Source organism: Tachypleus tridentatus, chromosome 10 (genome assembly GCF_004210375.1).
Source record: "Tachypleus tridentatus isolate NWPU-2018 chromosome 10, ASM421037v1, whole genome shotgun sequence".
In the NCBI taxonomy this organism is placed as follows: Eukaryota; Metazoa; Arthropoda; class Merostomata; order Xiphosura; family Limulidae; genus Tachypleus; species Tachypleus tridentatus.
This window is the reverse complement of record NC_134834.1, coordinates 137,943,289-137,962,371: the sequence shown is the minus strand read 5'-3', so window position 1 is coordinate 137,962,371 and position 19,083 is coordinate 137,943,289. Positions and strand designations below refer to the sequence as shown.

Below are 19,083 nucleotides of genomic sequence, written 5' to 3'. Positions count from 1 at the left end.
CTTTAAGTTTATCTTGGTTAAAATATATAGATTCGTATTATAATAGTAACTTGTTTATGTAAAAGTATATCACTGCTGAACAAAAAATACTTAGGTAATTTTAGTTTTAATGTTGTACTTCATAAATATACTATTATTGGTGCACAAGTTAAACAGTGTATATGAATATTGCCCATAATTCCAGTATGATCCTTGTACAGATTGAATAATACGAAGACCATTGTTATTGGTTTAGAGGGAAATATACTAGACGACGTGTACTTAAACATTCTTTAAGAAATCAATTGATAAAAGGTAATGCAAAGTGAATATTATATATAAATACGTCTCTGCATATCTAACTATCTGCTTATATTTCTGTTACACATTACTAATGCAAACAAGTGTAAAATTCTGAAATTGTATTTAATAAGTGACGGAAAGCACAAACATTTGTTTATTCTTACAAAAATGGGATAACCTACATTTTAAACTTTGTTATATAGTTGCAGAAATCATACTGTCTTAAATTTCTAGATGTATGCTTATGTACGTAACTGCTTCGGGTATGCTCATGTTAAGCGCGAGCAATATTCCACGCCAACATACTACAATCAATATCAACTCTTGGAGTCCAGGCCGTTTTTCTCTTGCATGGATGGTTTTAATGAGAAACAAGGAGGACGGAAAGACAGGAGTAGGGAATGGTGTATAAATATCTTCTCTAATCCTGTTCCGGTTCTCATGCCCTTTTATATTGGCTTTGACTGTTAAAATTGGGCGATTAGACGAATTTGTAATATCCGTCCAGACCACGTGAGACATTGACAAATCTCGTGGAGCGCGCGACGCTACATTTTCTGTACATTCCAATTAACTTGTTTTGTGGTTGGAGTATATACTTCGTTTCCATGGTGACTAAAGAATTTGATTTTATATTATGTGTTTGTGCGTGAATGAAAGAAAGGGGTGTCTTGTTTGTGGCCAGAACTTCAGGAATCAACAACAAAAAAAAAAAAAACACAAAGTAATTTATGTACCAACACGTGGCATCACATACGTTTGTATAACTGTTATAGGTAAATTAAAAATAATTCTCAGAACGGCTGGCATGAGTATTAACACTTTCATTCATAAAGAAGAGAAAAACGTTTCGACCTTACTCGGTTCTTTGAAGATGACGTTGTTCTCTCCAAAATAAAATCTAAAGAAAGACCAGACAATTTTTTTTTGTTTTTATTAACTTATAAGGTTGTTATTGATCTAAACATAACATCTTATTCTTTATCAGAACAGGAATAACGTAAACATACTAATACTTTTTACAATCTTATCTAAAAATAGATACAATTACTTCATATTCTAAGCTATAATACGTTTGTAATATTTACTACGAAAACAATTTCAAAGAAATATCATACCAAAAAGAAGAAACTCAGTATTAATACACAGACTGATTAACTGTTATATTGTGGGTGAAATGTTACAGCTTACATGATCAAAATTTTAAACCAAATATCAAGCTTAAATATGTTAACATACAAATAGTATTTGTATTTAGATTAATGACTATATTCTCTTACTTATTAAAAATGCCAACGTTCTGACCGGTCAGTACCCGTTATGGTAATGCTCATAAACCGTATATTAATACTTTGACTAGTCAACATATAATGCACTTAGTAATCAGGTGCTAATCGTGTGATTAGTCTGTACATAGCGTATTTAAAAATCCATTACATGCTTTGATTGGTCAATATATGCTACACCATTGATTAAATATTAATACACTGATTAGCAAGTATTTTTGTCTGATAATTATATGCTCTTTTTAAATTGTTTACTTACTGAACAACATCACAGTATAATTTGATTATCGTTATAGTATGTTTTAATGCTCTGATTTGACCGTTTCTTACGCAGTTAATCATCTTGAAACACAGATAAGTAGTATCGTATATCTGTTATAAAATAATTAGGTGTCTAATCTTTATATTATTCGATATATTAGAAAGGCAAGAGTTAAAATACAACATCCGTAACTAACTGACTTCGGAGGTAGAATACTTATGCAGCTTATTGAATAACTTTTGTTTGATGGTATCCAGGTTAGATAAATACTCGAGATTATTGCACTAACTACTGAATAAATCTAAATACCTGACTAACTCAGAGTATGCTGATAATAATAAATGGAAATACAGAACATTTTGGATCATTCTATTATTTACAAATCTACAAAATTAGCAAATGAAAATTGAAATAATTAGTATAATCATCATACAGTATAATATAACCAAACTATAATGTCATTTGTTCGGTCAGTAAAATATTATTTGTTTACTAGAATTAATATTCTGGTATTTTCGACAAGACCAGAGCCTTATAAACACAAAATGTGAAACAAATTCCGATCACTTGATACGCCTCAGTTCAGGTAGTATCCGCATTCTATAGATAGCTCCTAGATACTCGCATTCCAGACTTGAATAAACGCCACTAGGATAATAAGATACTGTCAATACTAGCGACTCGTTATTAGAAAGCTTCTTCTTTGTTGTTACGTACAGTATGAATCTCCATACGATTAACGTCCTAGTTGAATGGCCATAAGGAAAATCTTTTGTTTTGATAGCTACCTAGTACAAATATGCTTGTGACATGCACGAATGAAAGGACGTAGGGAAGCAATGCTCGCAGTCCATGCAAGTTACGCATTCGTGATCAGGTTCGTGGCTGAGGAACCCAATTGGGAAACGCGAATATGGTTCGGCCTGTATACATCCTTCAGGAAAAAAATGTTCTTCCGATCGATAGCGTTTCAAGCAACTTGTCCAGCACAGTTCTGTCTTTGTAATTATGCTTCTAACTCCGGCCTTTCCTATTCGTAATTCAAAAGAAAAGTGTTATTGGCCTGCATTGATAAGTCAATCCCAGGCCTTGACAAGCACGGTTTAAAAATTAGTCTGACCATCTGGGTGATAGCGCTCTCTCTCTGCGGTTGTGGTATGTGATTCCATTTCACCAAAACTGTCGTCATAGTCACGGTTGATATCTAATTAGGTTTGGTTTGTTTTGAATTTCGCGCAAAGCTACACGACAGCTATCTGAACTAGCAGTCCCTAATTTAGCAAAGACTAGAGGGGGGGCAGCTAGTCATCACCACCCACTACTAACTCTTGGGCTACTCTTTTACCAACGAATAGTGGGATTGATCGTACCACTATAACACCCTCATGACTAAAAGGGCGAGGATGTTTAGTGTGACGGGGATTCGAACTCACGACCCTCGGAGTACGAGTCGAGTTCCTTGACCACCTGGTCATGCTGGGCCAATATCTGATTAGGTGTAACAACCTTCTGTTGATTCCAATCTTCAGTTTCCCTAAAGAAAGCACTAAAACTGAATCGTATTTAAAATTGTTATAAGCACATTAACAATATATTACTGTTATTTGAAACAGATATGTTGGTGCAAATATGTATCTATAACATCTTAATACAGTTTAGCATACTTTTTATGAAAAATGAACTCCTCAGAGTTTTTCCCTTGCGCTATCTACCTAATTTGTAATTTTTGTGATATTTATCACTTCATTTATGGGCTTTTTTTAAAAAAAATACAATTAGAATTTCTAACAACTTAACAATGTTTTTGAGTAGTAAAAATTTAGTTCTCTTTTCACAAATTATGATGTTTAAAAATCAAGAAAATTCAGGAGAAAAATATATAACTTATTTTATGGTCAATAATTCACTGTTTCAGTTCAGTTCAGCTTCGTTCGTAATTATTTGATTTGACTCTTTCACAGTTTTATAACTTCTAGAATACGATGAATTGGCATTTTTCAGCAGACTATTAAATAGTATACATTTTTAGTTTTGAAAAGGTGGGTATAATTTAATCTCACATCTTGAAATAAGTTCTCAGTTTACAGGAACTATTGCACTGATATACTAATTTCAGTATGTCATAAGCTATTGATTAATATTTTGTGTTAATTTTATATATTGTGATAAAATCATACTCAAGAAAAAATTGATATCCAAATATACGATCAGTTTCCATATACAGTGGTACCTCGGTTCTCGAACGACTCCCTTCTCGAACAATTCAGTTTTCGAACATATTGTTTAAGAAAAAAAATGTCTCGGTTGTTGAACATAAACTCGGTTCCCGAACCAAGCTGTCGTGGCCCGAACCCCCGAAATAACCCGACTAATGATCCGAACAACCCTTCGACCATTTTCGGCCCACACCAAGCTTGCACAAAACATTTTACTCGCACCTGTCGCTCAGTCCACACCCCCGCTAAAATCTGCTGTGAACGTTCTCGTTTTCCTTTTTGTTTTGTTTTTTTTTTGTCGTTTTTCTAAATATTTTGATTAAATAAGCCACCATGGGGTCAAAGAAGGGTAATGAAAGCAGCAAACCAAAAAGAAAAGTTGTTAGAGCCACAATAGAGGTGAAAAAATATCTCATAGCGAAGTATGAGAGTGGTGTTCGTGTGTCTGACCTTGCTACACAGTTTGGTATGGCGAAGTCTACAGTCTGCACCATACTGAAAAATAAAGAGGTCATCAAAGGAGCTGATGTTGCAAAAGTAGTGACAGTGCTTACAAAACAAAGATCACAAACAATGGAAGAGGTAGAAAAACTGTTGTTGATTTGGGTAAACGAAAAACAGTTAGCTGGTGATAGTATTTCTGAGACCATCATTTGTTAGAAAGGAAAGCAGTTGCATGCTGACCTCCTGAAAAACACCCCTGGAAGTGCTGATACAAGTGATGCCTTTAATGCTAGTAGGGGGTGGTTTGAAAAATTTAGGAAGCGAAGTGGCATACATAATGTGGTGAGACATGGGGCCCTAGGGTGCCAGGCAGAAACAAACCTCATTAGACAAGTTTTTAGTGAGAAATAGATCCAGTAAGTCTCAAGCAGGTTGTAGCGGTGCAAAGAGACAGAAAAGGGAAATAATCTCAGAAGGAGCGTTACCTGACGTTTTTATAGAAGGTGACTCCTCTTCCAAACAATAATAACCCTCCTACTCTCCACGTTCCTCACCACCTTTCACTTACGCCATCAGCTCTCCTCAGCACAGGTAAAATGCAGTTAAATTTTCATTTATTTTTTTATTGTGCTTATAGTCTTTGTGGTTGACTTTATGCATGTAAGTATTATTATACAGGTATAAATAAGCAATATTTTTACTTAAAATGCTTCATAATGCGTAATTTTTGGAGGTCTGTAACGGATTAATTTAATTTACAGTATTTCTTATGGGAAAAATTGATTCGGTTTTCAAACAAATTGGTTTTCTAACAGCCATCTGGAGCAGATTAAGTTCGAGAACTGAGGTACCACTGTATATTTTTTTTAAATTTATGAATATGTGGAATAATCTTGAATACAGTGCCAGTAATTTCTGATTTGTATTCCTAGCTCAAAAAGTTCGCTTCATCGATGTTTTTACGCACCAAATCCTATAGATTTATAAGCGTAATAAAAGTTCGTTGTTATTTTTTAAATACGAATTCATTAATGAATGTAATATATTTGTTTCATCAAAGCACTTTTACAATGTGTCTCTTTTTGGATTATATTTAATATATTAAAAAAAAACGCAAAAATAGACCACGCATAATTTTGCTTTCTTAATTGCAACAACACGTGAGAAGATTAAAAGCGAAATTCGTAAAAGAATTAAAGAAAAAATCAACTATAAAGATTTTGATATTGAAGAAAAGATAATAGGGCATTATCTAATATCCTGAGATTTTTTTCTTAGCTTTGTGAGCACCATATTTTGCCATTGAAGTGTTTCCAGTAATTACTTTGACCTCGAGTCGCATGCACGTGTAAGACGTCAAAGGTTGTTAAAGAGGTAGGAAGATGGTAGAGGGGAATGATGTGAAAAGTTAGAAAACTATTTGTTGTTCAGATTGTTGTTTTCTTATGAGAAAAAAGCAGACAGAAGTCTTGAGCTTTTAATATCTCCTTTTCTGTGTGCAATGGTTTTGGAAAAGAGTTGTACACATCTGTGAAAACATAGAATAGCGAAATGCCACTCAAAAGGTGTCTTCAAAGTATACCACTGTAGACAAATTTTATTCTTAGCATTTTTCGGTACTTAATTTACACTGTAGAATTAGAAATAAGCTTACACCAAATTTCACACTTTACTTCTGATTATACTTGTAAAACTTTTAGAAGTACTAAATTTAATAAGTCGACTAACAACACGCGAACTTCACTTACATTAGATTTAACTGATGCAAAGAAAACATAATAGAAGAGCATCTCCTGACCTCCAACTTTCTTTCTAAATTCGCTAATCATAAAATGGAGGTTTAATATAGTAATGAGTTATTATTACTATTGAAATGCAATTCGATTATTGAATTGATATTTGTAAATAATTCAAATTACGGTTATTGTACTTAGACCATCTTTAAAAGATAAAATGTGGAAACAAGACACTAAAACAAGTTTTCTGGTTGATTTTTTGTTTTTAATTAATAAAAACTAATAATAGTAAATAACAAAGCAAAAGTCAATATAAATATAAAATAACCCGTTATGGTCTGTTTGAACATTGAACGCAGGTAATCGTAGTTTTGGCATGTTTACGTTATTGGTGAAGCAAGTTTTGACGAAAGATTAGTAACTCGTACAGTTACTGGTACAAGACTGTCTCTCCTAAATTGTTTTCTTAGTCAATATACAATGTAATTTGATACATTTTACTTAGTTGACATCATTTATATATATATATATACATGTGTCCATCTGTACAGAGTTTACTGTATGTGCATTACTTACTGATAATTTTATACTGTCTAGAACTGGACGCTCTGCTGAGCTTGAGAGAAAGCAGGGCCTCGTGGTTTCTTTCAAACAACGACACTTGTCAAGACGTTTCTAATTAGAGAGCATATGTCTCTGTGCTTGAAAGGCTTCACCAGAAATGCAAATCTCAGAACGATTTGACGAACAAATTACAATTTTTATACAATGAAATAAATTAACCCAACCAGTGGCACAGCGGCATATCTGCGGACTTACAAAGCAAGAAATCAGGTATTAATACTCGTGATGGGCAGGACAAAGATAATCCTTTGTGTAGCTTTGTGCTTAATAATAGAAAACAACAACATTATTTTAACAATAATTACGCATTTAACTTTCTTAACTAGTGTTTTATTACACTGTTATTACAGATCTTTCAACACTAAGTAGTAAGTGTCACTTATGTCTTTTTCTGGTTAATTTTTAATCGGATTGTATTCCTATTTTTTCTTTCACTGGTAGTAACTAACTTCCCATAATAGTTTTCGTCCAATAAAATATATTTTAAGAATGGAAGTTTGAGCACCGAACAATTACTTCCAGTATGAACATCTTTTTGTCACACAATGCTAGCAAGTGCAGTTTAAACCTCAGGAATTGTTATTAGACACCTCTCTTACTAGGATATAGTTTATATTTTCTATCCCTAATTTATTTGTTTATGTATGTTTCATAAATGATTTTGATGTGTAATGATGTGAATAAATGAACGACTTACTCTCTTTATACAATAACTCGTTATTCTTATAACACATTCAGCATATGTTACATCTTCATAAATATTTATAAAATGATAACTAGAAAACTACTCTATTTCGTAAACTCAAGAAATTTCGTTGCAAAATAAAATTTGAACTTGTCCTGCAAGTCATCAAACAAAGACTTCCATATTTTGTGAACGTGCTTTTAATAATATTTATTTCTAATTGTTCTAAATAAACAACGTGTCTGCTAGAAAAGACAGAGACTAGGATATTATTGTGTATGTTTTTCTTATAGCAAAGCCACATCGGACTATCTGCTCAGCCCACCGAGGGGAATCGAACCCCTGATTTTAGCGTTGTAAATCCGGAGACATACCGCTGCACTAGCGGGGGTCGGGATAATATTAGCTCGGAGTCTATACGCATATGAAAAGAATGCAAATAATTTGGGCTGAACGTTGTGCGAATCAAGTTGTGTTCATTATTCGATCTAAAATGTAATGACTAGAAAGTGTACAAAAAATATTTTGTTAAGGGATAATCTTATTACCCAGTCAAACAAGGATATTGATTTCAAATATCACAGAACTTTTACACTACTTGCTGGTTAAACAAATATTAACAATGAAGGTACAATTCAAAAACACATCCACTGTTTTTATCGTGAAGCTTAGTAAACGTATCTATATATTTTTCACTGCTATTTGCAAAAACTACAACAAATTATACATGGCGCTTCAAAATTCAATTACTCTTAGTTTTTTTTTGTGGTTTGGTTGGGGGGCTTCGAATAGAGACATTTTTCATTTTATGTTCTTGGTTGAACGATACCAACTTACCAGTAGTTTTCCAACTAGATGCACTTTTTTTTTCAATAATTCTCCATGATGAATCGAGTAGTTTTAACTGAGGGATTCACATATAAATTATATCAATCTATACAGATTTACCTCTATGTTAGAATGTTCTACTGTGTAAGTTTATGTAAATTATAAGATAATAACCTAAAACTTTTAATAATACATTACATCAACCAATAAATAAACCACAACCCTTATAATAAATATAACATCTAAATTCGATATCACTGACGATACAGCAAAAACGTTTGAATCATAAAGAGGGATTGTTTGATGAAATTAATGCTGTTTTATTGTTATTTTTTAAAATGGCTTCAAGTTTGACATAAAATATATATTTTAAAAACTTCCTTTATTAGCTGCATGCTGTAAACTGTTGTTGTTGTTTTGAATTAAGCACAAAGCTACGCAATGGGCTATCTATGCTCAGCCCACCACGGGTATCGAAACCCGGTGTTTAGCGTTGTAAGTCCGCAGACATACCGCTGAGCCACTGGAGGGCAGCTGTTATTGTTGTTTATGTAAAAGTATATCAGGGGAAAATATAATAAGTTTCTTTAAAAATATAAGTTACTTTAACTAATTAATCTTGAAAGTTGGTAAACGAGTTGTCTATTACATAATCAGAATAACGATGACGTGTGCTCATTGGATGCACAAAGGCGAACGTGTGAGAAATCGATTATTTGGAGAGCATGGGTCACTCAACCGGTACCTTGAAATGGCGTTTCTACGGTAATACCCCAGTTCACGAACACAGCTCTTACCACCAGCAGTCCACGGACTACAAGTAAGGTTTCACAAAATCAATTGGTGCATTCTTATCGACTTCTATACTATCACGAAGTGCTTATACCACACACTGAAAACAAAATTGTGTTGTTATTTTCATCCAAAACAAAACGGTTCCTTAATTAGATATATTTATAATGTTATAGTAAACTCAAATAAACAAGCCTTAGAACTTGTAATTACTAATTTCTGTATTAAACGTTATTATCTGGAGAAAAATAAACAGCCTACTGAAGTTTAGAAGTAGAATCATAATACAAACTGAATCAATGTTTATTTTAATGAACTAATATTTATAAGAACGGAGAAAACTACTCAAGTGCTTTCAGTGTACTATTCCAAACAACAAATTAGGAACTCTTAAATTGTTTTAACGTATAGTAACAAAAAAACAGAAAATCGTCACTATCCCAGTTCTTTTCATTATACTATAACAAAAACAAGAGAAATGCAGTAGTATACTAAATCATTTCGTTGTACCACAACAACAATAACAAAAAACAAACAAACAACAGTGAAGCAGCATTATCCCAAATCCTTATACCGTGTTTCGTCTGAATAACACAAATGCATTAGTATACTAATGCTTTCAGCGTACTATAAGACAACAGAAATGAGGCGGTATCCTAAATTCATTCCTGGTAATTGTAACGAAATCACAGAGAAACAATACACTAAATCATTTCAATGTATGACAAAAAAACAAAAGTGAAGCAGCAGTATTTTAAAAACTCACACTGCACTATAAGAAACTCAGAAACAGCAGTATAAGAAACTTTCACTGTACTATAAAACAACTATAACAAACAAACTCACCCTCCCAGCCGTGGGGGCGTTATAATGTGACGGTCAATCCCACTATTCGTTGATAAAAGAGTAGTCCAAGAGTTGGCGGTGGGTGGTGATGACCAGCTGCCTTCCCTCTAGTCTTACACTGCTAAATTAGGGACGGCTAGCGCAGATAGCCCTCGTGTTGCTTTGCGCGAAATTCAAAAACAAAAAAATAACAAACGAACAGATATGCAATTGTATCCAGACTGTTTTACTCCCCTGAAACAAATAAACATGCAGAAGCAGCAGCATCCTCAATCCTTACATTGCGCTGTAACAAAATAAGCAAAATTCTTGTAGTACTTTTATTGTGCTAAAACTAAATAAACGATAGGCAGCAATATCTTAAATTCTTCCTCTGGACTATGACAAAACAACAGATAAACAGTATTGTAAATAATTTCAATGTACTATAAAACAACAACAAAAAAACAGCAATATCCTAAATCCTCTCACTGTAATATAACAATATAATACTAAAACAAAAGTATATCAGTCTGTTCTACTGTAAAAAACAACAAAAAAGCAGTGGTATTACAAATCCTTTCTCTTAATTTAGTATAATGAAACAACAAATAAGTAGAAGTATGCTAAATTCTTTGAGTATATTATAACTGAAGTGAAGCAGCAATATCCTAAGTCCTTTCACTATACTATAACAAAACAAAAGTGAATCACTGTCATCCTAAACAATTTCTTTGTACAGTAACAAAACAACAAAGAAGCAGTGTTATGCAAAACACTCACAATGCTGTAGGGTGTACAGACATTTGAAAACATAGGCAATTTACGATGTTTAATTTCGGATACATGATAGATACAGGTCTACACGTAGAATGTTTGAAAGTGGAGGTTCTAATCTGTGAGATCAAAAGCCAACACATACTGTGCGAAGCACAATCAACATGCAAAACATGTTAATGCTACGAAGGTCATTGGACACGCGACTATTTAAAGCCAAAACGTGGCAATACATCATCAGAAGAATGTAGATCATGTATGAAACGTTAAATACGATAAGCAGCTGCGCTATAACTGTATAAACATAATATTTTAAATCACGAGAATAGGAAGTTTAGCTACACCTCTCTTCCCATCTGCGTATGTGCCTGTGATAATGATACTGTCAAAGCATGAGAGATTCGAGTTCATCCTGTTGTTAATCCAAACTTATTTGGAATTAGGACAATTTGTTAAACGCATTTTGTAAAATTCATTGAAGTGGCCAAAGGTTTGAGACTTTTCAGACACCGTATATAACGAAACAACACAAATGGAACATAAACATTCTTTTACTATACTATTAAAATAACATACAACAGACAAGCAACAGAAATCCACATCATTCGACTGTACTTTAACAGGATAACAGAGAAGCAGCGAAAATCTAAATTCTTTCAAAGTTCCCCATTCACTCCTTCTCAGTTAAAAAAGCGATGTAATATGACGGTCAATCCCACTGTTCGTTTGGAGAATAGTAGCGCAAGGACTGTCGGTGAGTGGTGTTGGATTCTCACTAGTCTATAACTGGTAGTTTAAGGACGGCGAGCATAGATAGCCTCCAAGTATATTAGGGTGAAATTCAAAATAAATCAAACAAAACCTTTCATTTTTTACAGTGACAAACCAGTACGGGTGCAATACCGTCCTAAATCCTTACACTGTACTCTAACAAATAATACAAAAGTAATAGCATTCTAAATCCTTACACTCAGATGTAACAAACAACACAGAAGTAGTAGTATTGTAAATCCTTACACCCGGGTATAACAAAATACTAAAGAATAAATAACACGGAAGTAGTAGTATACTTAATCCTTTCAGTGTAATATAAAACAAAAACAAAAGTAGCAAGATCTTAAATTATTCCATCGTATTGTAACAAAACTATATGGAAACTGATTTTCATAAATTAATTTACTGTACTGTAACGAAACAACACAGAAGTAGCAGTATCCTTAATACTTATTCTGTAGTGAAACAAAATAAAAAAATATAAGCATTTTAAATCATTTCTCTGTACTATGAAGAAAATAATAAAGAAGGATCAGTGTCCTAAACTCTTCCAATGTAATATAACATAAAAGCAACAGTATCCTAAATCCTTTTACCGTGCCATTGGAAAACAAAAGAGAAGCAGCAGTATTCTAAATCATTTTACTGCAGTGCAACAAAACACAGAAGTACATTATACTAAATTCTTTGACTGCACTATAACAAAACAACAGACAAGTATCAGTAACCTTTACCTTTTCGCTGTACTATAAAACAACAGAGAAACAGCAGTAAACTAAATAATTTTACTGTACTTTAACGAAACAACCGACAATGAGCAGTATCCTAAATCATTTTATTGTAACACTTGAATACAAAGAAAAGCAGTATTATCCTTAATCCTTTCATCGGATTATAACAAAACAATACAAAATTAGCTGTATCAGGATAGAAGGGATCTATAAATTAATTGTAAAAAATAGTTTGTTGTAGCAAGATATGTAAGTTCCATAAAACCTACTTTTATTGAACGAGCATCACATTATTAGCCTGTTCATTGCCCATTATGTTACCTGTAATGATGACGATTCTGAAAATATTAACGAAAACACATTGGAGAGAGGTGTATGTACATCTTGGATGTACAGTTATTGGAGAAGAGAATAAATATTGCATGGTTATAGGGCGGCCCAGATTGTTGCTAGTCATATAAAATGTTGAAGGTATATCCGTCAGGAGAAAAGGTTAGTAAATTGTGCACTGAAGGGAGTTCTGTCGATGGTTTTCTTATAAAGTTTGGAAATTGTAATTATTAACATTAACTTTAGACGTATATAATACATTTCAAACATTTATAAATTGTAGACTACACTAGAAGTTATCTAAAAGATAGTTTTAAAATGACTTACTCTGTAAGATTTTGACTGCAGGATTGTCTGAAGAATTGTAAGATATTGGATACATACTGTGTAGTTCATAGACTCAGGCGTGATTATAAGATCTGTTAGATATACATGACACTCCACATAAATTTCGTATGAAAGATATAATTTAAATAGTTATAAAGCACGAGTGATAAATTTAGTATTTGTAGAAGTGGTAATTTATTTCACGTACTCTTGCTGTTCACGAATGATTTGTTGTATGATTCAATTGTGCCTCAGGACGACTGGTATGGTTATTAACACTTTTACTAATGAAGCAGAGAACAAGGTTTCGACCTTCTTAGGTCATCTTCAGGTTAACCTGAAGTAAAAGTGTTAATACCCATACCAGCTGTCCTGAGATACATTTTTACTTCAAGTGGGTTTCTTGTAATCAAGAATTTCTGTGAATTGACATCACATTTCTCGAACCTTTTGGATTTTTCTCGTTCTTTAAGAAACTACTGTTATACTATAATATCTCGTAGTTTGTAGGAAGTCGGGTAATATGTATATAAATATAGGCAAGCAAATAAGTTAGTGAAAATGAAAGTAAAATTGAAATTAAACTGCATATCAGTTTTGCAATAACAGACAATTTCTAAAGTGAAAGTATCACAGACTTGTATTGTCATAACAGGGATAGAGGATAGCATAAAGCTACTACACAATGGGCTCTCTGTGTTCTGACAACTACGAGTAGCGAAATCTGATTTCTAGCATTGTAAGTCTAAAAACATATCACTGTGCCACTGGGAGGAAAATTTGTTTTGTCAAAAGTGTTTTAAAGTAGTTAAACCCGCCTGTATGAACTTTGATGAAAAGGAGACAGTTATTTAAAGTTTTAGCTACACATGTGATTGCCAATATTGTAACGAATTTTTGCACATGCTTTTGCCTTATTTATAACATATTACAAATGAATTATTGAAATTTGTCGCCAGGTAGTCACAGTCATCTTACTGTAAGGAATCGCAGCTTTATTAAAACCTGACAAGATCACTTTATAGAGTTTTCTTTGAAATTTCCTTTTAATATAGTTCATATTCGAAAAAACACCTACTTGCTTGCAGAGGTCTGTCATTCCAAAACACTCTTGGTTTTGCAAAAGGACGAAGTAAAGAAAAATTTAATATCAAAAACCCCCACAAGCTTTGAAATGACTTGATTGATATTTCATAACTCATTTCACGTCAGAATAGTTTTTGTTCTAGTACCAGTGCAAAGTTTCTGTTCTCAGCTCTTCAGCTTTATTTGAAGTTTAAAACTGCTTATTCAGTAAATCAGCCAGATGAAATTATAATTCAATTCGACTCAATAGTTAACAATTATTAGAAATGTGTGTTCTGCATCACTAAAAACGATCATGATCATTGTTTATTTCCAAAATTCGTGAAAATGCGCTTGAAAGTCAGACTGCATGTTGAGGATTGTATTAACAATACATTTTCAGAGCTTACATATATTTTACTGCCTCAAGGCAGCAAAATAAAGTAGTGTCCTTATCTGAATATAATTCATAAATACAGTTAGCTTCGTTAAAATAAAATAAAAAAATATACAAGAGTAAGAGCAGTGTTTTCTTTACTATGTAGTTCCATATTCAGTTTGTTTAGGTGAGAAGTAATATCTAATATCTAATGAAATTCCTGTAGTCACAGTGGATAGGTCGCTCTCACTTCCTGGAAACAGGATATAAAATGAAGAAGACACTTACTCACAAAAAAACTACTTTATTTTATAATGCATGAAGAAATCTGAATATTGAATTTTTTTAGAAAAGCTTACAGAACCAACAATGACTTGAGTCTTTTTTTAACTATTTTGTTGACAATCTTCACAACCCAAACTATCGCCTTTATAAAGTTATTTGTAAAAAACAGTGCACAGAGTACCTTTCTTATAAAGCATGCAGTGAAACAGTGTTATAAATTACAACTTTTTCTTTCGAATAGAGCAACAAAGCCTTTGCACCCTTATCCCTCCTTACATTGCCGTCAGTAACTGTCAGTGTAATAGTTTTGTTGTCAAATATTTGTCCTTTAAAAACTGAGTAACTGAAGAATAAATATCTTTCCTACGTATCCTTTCCTACGTATCCGTACAATAAGTTCCTCCCTGTGTTGCTTTTGTGACGTCATGTTCATCACATGATTCAAATTATGCAGTTGAAGGTAATTTCTTTATTTCTTTGCGGATTGACTTGAAACTTGATAGAAATATAAGCCATTTTAAGGATTGTATGGGGTCAAAGGTAAAACAAATCAAATATATATTTTTGGGGCTTCTGTGCGGCCATATTTACAGCATTTAAGATAACAATTGGCATAAATATAAATTTCATGCGCCCAACGCATTTGCAAACACAAAAGCTGAATTTGAAGATCCTGGGTCTTTTGAGGACGGGTGAGAGCTCACAAATAGCATAACTATGGAGTTTTATGGAATTATCCAGCCGTATTTTGACTAATTTACATGGGATTAGTAACAAAGATATGTTCCTACAGGTCCCATACATTGGCATAAAAAGTGATGAAATTTCCCATTTTTAGTGATTTGTTACAAAGACATCTTCTTACAGGTTCCAAACAGTCGTGTACATAGTTTTAGATTTTTCTTTACTTTTTGCGACAGTTATGGTGTCAACATTGGCCATGTTTGGATTGCATGGTGGAAACATGTTGTATTCACCCGTGAATGTTATCCTCTTCAACTGCTATCCATGCATTTTTATTTTCCACGCTTTCAGACCATCGCGTCATTCTACTGAGGTTCAATTGAAACATTCTTTGGTGTTTTAGTAAAACACACCTTAAAACATTTTACATTAGAGAATTATTTTCTTTGTATTATTATCTTGTGTGCAGCTAAAGCACTGTTCCACTTACAGATTTTATCCGCTGATTGAACACACCTATAGTAACTACAGTCCTTCTTGTTTTTCCTTTCTTATGTCACCTTCTTGGTATCTCTCAACAAGGCTTTTAATTTTATTAAACAACTAGCTGACTGCCCGTCATAAGAAGGTAGGTGTCAATTTTATTCTCAAAATTAGATCTATATAAATGTTTTATAAAAGTTTTTCTAAAAATTAATTATTCAAACATCTATGTATGAAGAAGGTTTACCCTTTTTTAGTAGTTTTAAAAACATTTCTGTATATAATTTGTCATCTCCTGTAAGTTGTACTTGGTCATAATTTTGCGTTACATATATTTTTATGTGTTCAAATCTTTTCCTTGATAAAGCCTTTTAGGTTGAATTGAACCATGAGAAAAAAACTAGTTCTCTTAAAATACTCCTACATATTTAAATATCTAGTTCTATGAGTTATTAACTGTGATGGAAAAGCCAATGAGATTTATGGTCAATAGCAACTGCAGGAAGGTATAACTTTTCATAAAAATGTTTTAACACTTTTGTTACTGAATTTTAAAAAGTATTTCTTGAAGATTTAAAAAATATATTTGTAAACCGGATGAGTTGGTAATTAACAGTTATAAAAAATCCATACTCGACTAGGATTTGAAGACGTAATTTCTACTTTAGACACATCACTTAGTGAACTTGGACGTTCTCAACACAGAGGTGAGCGTTACCCACAAAGGGAGTATTATGAACAGAGAGTGGCTTTAATACACACAAACAAACACACACACACACTTTTCGACATGTAAATGTTTTTGTTTTGTTTTTTCTGTTGGATACTTTCTTAATGAGGATAAAACATAACGAAATTCCTACAATGTTGTTCACAAACTTGTCTGTCCTTAATTCTTTTAGTCCTTGACTTTAGATATTCTTTCTTCAGTTTGAAACCGTGTAAACAAAAATATATGTGACAAAAGTTTAATTTGTTTCCAATAAATTCATACATAGTATTTGTATTGCATCACATCATCACAGTTCTTATCCACTCTCCAGACTAAAAAAAAACAACAACAATTCTTTAATAATAATGATTTATACGTTATGTTAAGTAGTGAAACCACTACGACTTGCTGAGGTAAAATTGGACTTTCTATTTCTCTTTTTCTTTACCCTTCAGTTAATCTCCAGTGATGTGTCTACAGACTTTCACCCACGGTGGTCAGAGCACAGATAGCCCTTTTGTACCTTTGTGTTTAATAACAAACAATCCTTCAGTTAACAGAATGAGGATGAAGAGTTTTATGTTTAGTAGGTTAAGTCATGCTTTTCTTCTATATTCGAATACACTGTGAATAAAAAGAGTTGTTTTCTAATTTTCACAAAATGTGGCGATTTGAGTTTATTAACTCGCACCAATGACCTAAAGAGAGAGTGACACAAGAACAATCACTGACGAAGAGTGACGTGCAACCATCCATTATTTTTGAAAAAAAGAAACAACTGCTCGTATTATTGGACAAAGATTCTTTTCACGGCATGTAAAGGTTCTCTTTTTTACAGGCAACCAATTATTACATATTTCCGATGTTGATGAAGTATGTGCAACTATATAGTCGGATGTAACTCGGGAGCCACAAGTTGTCGACTCCTAATTTATAAGAACATTCTTGAAGGTTAAATAAGTATACATGGAATAAGCCATAAGGCATGGATCAATAATATTCAGTTTTATATTTGTTTTAGTGCACTCACACTTTCACTAACTTCATTTTAAAGTGAAAAAATAAACAAAACCAAATACACAACCTATTGTTGATTGCTAGGCTTGATCCTAATTAGATATTTTGTATATTTATGTGTCTCCCAGTGGGATGGCGGTAAGTTTACGGACTTACGACACTGAAATCCGGGATACGAGTTTTCTTGGTGGACACAAGAGATTGTTCAATGTAGCGTTGTTCAAAAACAAATGTTGTAATCGTGTGCAATGAGTGTATGTATTTGTTTTGTGCATAATAATATTATTACAGTTTAGTCCAATAACTAATACTAATGTCCTCAAAAACAATTATCATATAGTTATACTTGTATGAACTTTGCAACAATAGTAATGCTTCTGTTTAATACACAAGTAAAAACAAAACAAAACAAGTATTTCAAATTGTAATCTTTCTTTTCTCTCTGGACAATGGTTTAGAAGAGAGTTGGTATTATTTTTGAAAATTGTAGAGGTATGGATAACAAAGGAATAAAAAACTGTTAGATATTTATCATAGCCTACCATTAACAAATATCTTTTAGCGCATAAGTATTTCTATACCGTTTTCTTTTTGAGTTCTAATAAACATGAAGAATACATTGTCTTCAGTAGTGATATTCATCAAGCTCAACCAGATACCTTGCATGTAGTATTCTACCACATTATATTCGGCAAGCGGAAAACATTGGCACCAGCTGGTAGGCTCTCAAGGTTGTACTGCTCCAAGCTTAATGGATGAGTCCGCATTGGTACACTTAAATACTAAGTTTCAGTTCCTAGGCCATCTTGCCGTGGAGGAATTCAAGAAATCGATTGGCAGACTTGAAGAAACGTAGAACAGGATCATCATAGCCCATCCCAATATTTCGTAAAACTAATATTACAGTAGTTATAACTTTCGTCCTTTCTTCTCCTTTAGATTTCTACTCTCCTTTGTCCTCTGTAGTATGAAACCGCTCGTAATGAATCTTTCTTCTCCTTTATTGTCTGACTTCATTTTATTGCTTTTCTAGTGTGAAATATTTTAACAAATAAAATAAATCTATCATATTTCTGCTAATATTTTAACACATTTTTTCATTTTTTTGAGTGACCGAGTTCAAAGTTCACATACACATATTTATAGTTATTAATTTGATTTACATCCATCCCAATATCACCTATTACACTGTCAAGAAAGCCACTTTCAGTTTTACACACAATTCTGTAAACTGTTTTTAAGAGGAATTGCTCTTATTTAACTTATTTCAAATTCTTATATATGTCCAAATATTTTTGCACAACATTCTTGCCAAAACATAAAGTTGTTGTCTAGCTTTTTCCATATTCAGATGTTTAGCAATTTACTATACAAATCATTATTTAGAGCTAGCTCTCCAGTGATTTAGCGGTAAATCCACGGTCTTATAAAGCTAAAAACCAGCTTTCAATACCCATAAAGAATATATCACAGATAGCCCCTCGTGTAGCCTTGCGCTTAACAACAACCAAACCAAGTTTTCGATATATAAAACAAATC

The 19,083-nt window shown here is 32.8% G+C and overlaps 1 protein-coding gene and 1 long non-coding RNA gene across 2 annotated transcripts in view; one reads left to right on the top strand and one right to left on the bottom strand.

The window, feature by feature from the left end:
* The window catches only part of LOC143230435 (nucleolar protein 4-like), a 75,621-nt gene that overhangs the window by 48,512 nt on the left and 8,026 nt on the right, over positions 1-19,083 (bottom strand). The gene's annotated exons all lie outside the window — the stretch shown is intronic.
* On the top strand, positions 4,762-17,203 carry LOC143230436 (uncharacterized). Its single transcript, XR_013016440.1, has 3 exons — positions 4,762-5,081; positions 15,825-15,960; positions 16,983-17,203. It is a non-coding gene; the product is annotated as an uncharacterized LOC143230436 (long non-coding RNA).